We start from the raw sequence: 4075 nt of genomic DNA on the forward strand, positions 1-4075 counted from the left end.
CAAAACAACAATTAAAAAAAAAGCTTGTCAGAACCGCCTTCTGTCCTATTGCTCTTGTCTGGCTGACCATGCATGGTTGCGTTGAGACAACAAGCTCGATCATAAACAATCAGGTCCTAAACCCGTGTCAGAAGACCTACCCGTTGGATGCTCGAACAGTTAGGCAAGCCCCAAAAAAACAAATTCAATACTAAAACCAGCTCCTTAGATAAGGTTAACAATCAGACAGTTGCGTCGCGCCTCGTGGAGCGACCACGGGACACACGGTTCGGTGTGTTGCTTTATTACCGTGTGTTGGTTCCCTCTCGATTTTACTGACTCGGAAATCCATTCCGTGACCGTGACTAGGCAGTAAAACCGACCGTTGCTGCCGTCGTAACGCCACTAATGGCCCCAGCGAGCCTTTTGCGATCATCGCTATAGATGTGCAACGGGCCGGCCCAGCCCGACACGGCACGGCAACGGGCCGGCACGACCCGATGGGGGTCGGGCCGACAAGGCACGACGTGCCCTACGGGCCGTGCCGCCATGGGCTTCGTGCCTGGCCGACGGCCTAGGCACGGCCTGCTGGGCCGTTTTTCATGCCGGGCCGACCCGAGAAGCACGGCTAATCCAGTATGTCGGGCCGGCCCAAGGCCCACTACACCGAGAGAGAGAGAGAAAGGGGGAGGCCAGGGCGCCAGGCTGCCGTCGTTGCTTCGGAAGGCCATGGACGACGTCACCTCTCCATCAGCAGAGTATGAGCGATGAGGAGGCCGGATCCGTGGAGAACGAGGCCGGATCCGTGCAGAGGAGGCATGTGGAGGAGCAGCAACGCGTGGCGGCAAGGAGGAGGTGGCCACCGTTGGCGAAGGCGGGTTGGAGTGGAGGTGGGATTCGGCGAGCCGCGGGGAAGCAGGAGCTCGAGGCGGCGGCGGCCGGCGGGGCGGAGCTCAAGCACGCCGCGCTTGCACCCAAGGCGCGGCCTCGTGGAGGGACGGGAGGAGAGGAGCCCGAGGCAGGTCGCGGATGGCCGCTGTGGCGTTCTGCAGCTTGTGCGCGAGGAGGAGGCGGGCGGTTGTAGGGCGGAGAAGCAGGTGAACGCGCGGGGAAGGAGAAGGTCGCGTCCACGCCGCGCGTGTGCGGAGTCGCGTTGCGTCCTCGCGTGTGCGGTGCGGGGGAACGGGAGGTGGCGGTGGGGAGGGAGTTAGGGTTCGGCAGGGGCTGGGAGCGTGCTGCGGTTGCCTGGGCAGCGGGGCCATATGAGGAGGGGGGAGGTGGGGACGCTGGTCCGCAGGGAGGGGAGGAGTGAGGAGGGGGAGGGGAGGGCAGGCCACTGCCGGGCCGACCGACGCAGGCGGGGCCGTGCCATGCCAGCCCACGGGCCTGAGCAGTGGCCCAGGCACGGCCTGCTCCCTCGGGCCAGGCCAGTCTGGGCCCGCACGTCACCGGGCGGGGCCGGGCTCGTGTCGGGCTAAAAAACGGGCTTCGTCTCGTGCCTCGGGCTGCATGACTATAATCATCGCTAGCACTAGGTGGTGCTCGTGGCCGTCGTAACACCACGTGGCTGTAGACGCGATCCGAGACGGACCGCGACGGCACGGACGCCGTTGCCGGGAGTGCGAGGTCGGACCGGCCGGCGGCATGTCGCTGCACGCCGACCTGCTCGGCGACCCCGTTGCGCGCATCCGCCACTTGCCGCACTACATGCTGGTAAGTGTGTGAGTGTGTACGTGTACGTCTACTCTGACCCCATATCCATACACGTAGACGTATACGTACGCGTCAATGCGTGCGGATACATACGACGTATACATACGTATGGCTGAGCAGTAGTGCAGCGATCTCTTCTCTTCTGCTTATAATTGCACGTATGGTTGCACGTAGCTATTCGCTAACGAGCGAGCCGCGCTGATTGTTTGCTTCTTCAATTTTTGCTGGTGGTGGGTTGCTGTTTCAAGCCGCGTTAGTTTGATCCCGACATGCATGAACAGGTAGCTGAGACGTCCTGGCCGGACGGCCGCATCGTCGGCCTCGTCCGTGGAACCGTCAAGTCCGTCGCCTCCGGCAGGAGCCGCCCTGGCGCACCCGCCTTCGCCAAAGTCGGCTACATTCTTGGCCTCCGCGTCGCGCCTTCCCACAGGTAGTAAAGCGTTGCTGTATCTTCTTCGTCAAGCATTTCTTCCTTTATTTTTTATAGACGATACGATCGCGAGCGACACTTGTCCACATTGTTGCATCATGGACTGATGATCAATGCACGGCGTGTGCATGCTGGCGGATGGGCATCGCACTGCAGCTAGTGCAGCAGCTGGAGCAGTGGTTCGAGCTCATGGGCGCCGAGTACGCGTACATGGTCACCGACAAGTCCAACGAGGCGTCGCTGCGCCTCTTCACCGGCCGCTGCGGCTACTCCAAGTTCCGGACGCCGTCTCTGCTGGTGCACCCGGTGCACTCGCACCGCCTCAAGGCGCCGCGCCGCGCCACGGTCGTCCGCCTCGGCGCCAGCGACGTGGAGCGGCTGTACCGCAGCCGGTTCGCGCACGTCGAATTCTTCCCCGCGGACATCGGCGACGTCCTGGATAACACGCTCTCCCACGGCACGTTCCTCGCGATCGTCGGCGGCGGCTACGAGTGGGGCGGCGTGGACCGCTTCCTGGCGTCCCCGCCGGCGTCGTGGGCCGTGGCGAGTGCGTGGGACTGCGGCGGCGTGTTCCGTCTCGAGGTGCGCGGAGCGTCGCGCCTCCGCCGCGGCCGCCACCCGCGCGCTGGACCGCGTCGCCAAGTGGCTGCGCGTGCCGTCCGCTCCCGACTTCTTCCGCCCCTTCGCGGTGTGGTTCGTCTACGGCCTCGCCGCGACGCCGCGCTGGCCGCGGAGGCCGTGTTCGCGTCGATTGTCAACATGGCGCGCGGCAGGGCGGCGGCCGTGGCGGTGGAGGTGGCGGCCATGGACCCGCTCCGCGGCCGCATCCCGCACTGGCGCCGCCTGTCGTGCACCGAGGACCTGTCGTGCAAGAAGCGGCTCGGTGCTGCTGCTGGTGGTGGCGGCGGCGGCCATGCGGACGCCTGGGACTGGGCCAGGTCGGCCCCTGGCCGCTCCATGCTGGTGCAGCCACACGTACACGGAATAGTATCGCTGAGGCATCAACTGATGAATGCAACTGCAACCACCGTAGGATGCTAGAATATATGATGTTCCTGCCTCACGTCCGCGTCCGTGTCGCCTTGCCTTTCGCTCCGTTGCTACTGCAACTTGGTGATTGGCGACGATCATGGGCGAATCAATGCGTGATGTAATGGCTGATGGAGGTCGGCTATGCCAGGCTGATGGAGCTCGGGTAGTGCCAACGCTGCACTATTTTTGTGCCCTGTGTCTGTGCAGGCAACAGGCGGCCGGCGGCGGCGCTCGGCTCCGCTGCTGTGCTGCATCTGCATGGTGTTCTGTAGTGCTTGCTGAACAGAACTTTACAGTGATTGGAACTGTCGCCACGTATCGGTTCCGTTTGTATTTTGTCCATTGGCTCATCCATGTCTATCTAGGAGTATCTCTGTAGAGTCACTGGGTTCGCTCCAGCGCGCTTCATTTGCTCATTTATCCTTTTGCGCATGTGACGGCGATGCAACAAAACTACTCCATGTAATCAACCAATCAGGCAATGTGTGTGTCTGGTTCCTGTCACAACGATCCGTCTGTCAAGTAGTGCCGTGCGTTGCACGCAATACCGGGGATTCAGTCATCGGTCACCAATCACCACTCAAGGCGCGATGGCAGTCACGGAAACCAGCTGAAGAACTCGTCCAGGACCATCACGGACGACGGACGACCAATCCTACTGTGCTGTACCAAACGTCTCGTCTCACGGACGGTATGACGGCGGCCGGACAGTGAGACAAAGCGGCGATCCAAAATGCACCAATGCTCGCCGCCGCTCTGCTGGCGGCTACGCGCGACACATGTGCTACCTAGTAGCCACTACACGGCCTTGTTTAGATCACCTTCAAATTCTAAGTTTTTTCACTCTCTCTCCATCACATCAATTTTTAGCCATTTGCATGGAGCATTAAATATAGGTAAAAGAAATAACTAATTGCACAG

General features: G+C 61.8%; 1 pseudogene; it reads left to right on the forward strand.

Annotated features, from left to right (window-relative positions):
• The first annotated feature begins 1776 nt into the window (after window positions 1-1776).
• LOC136504566 (probable N-acetyltransferase HLS1-like) lies at window positions 1777-3552 on the forward strand (annotated as a pseudogene).
• The last annotated feature ends 523 nt before the right edge of the window (window positions 3553-4075 follow it).

The sequence above is a fragment of the Miscanthus floridulus genome, chromosome 1, assembly GCF_019320115.1.
Source record: "Miscanthus floridulus cultivar M001 chromosome 1, ASM1932011v1, whole genome shotgun sequence".
Classification (NCBI taxonomy): Eukaryota; Viridiplantae; Streptophyta; class Magnoliopsida; order Poales; family Poaceae; genus Miscanthus; species Miscanthus floridulus.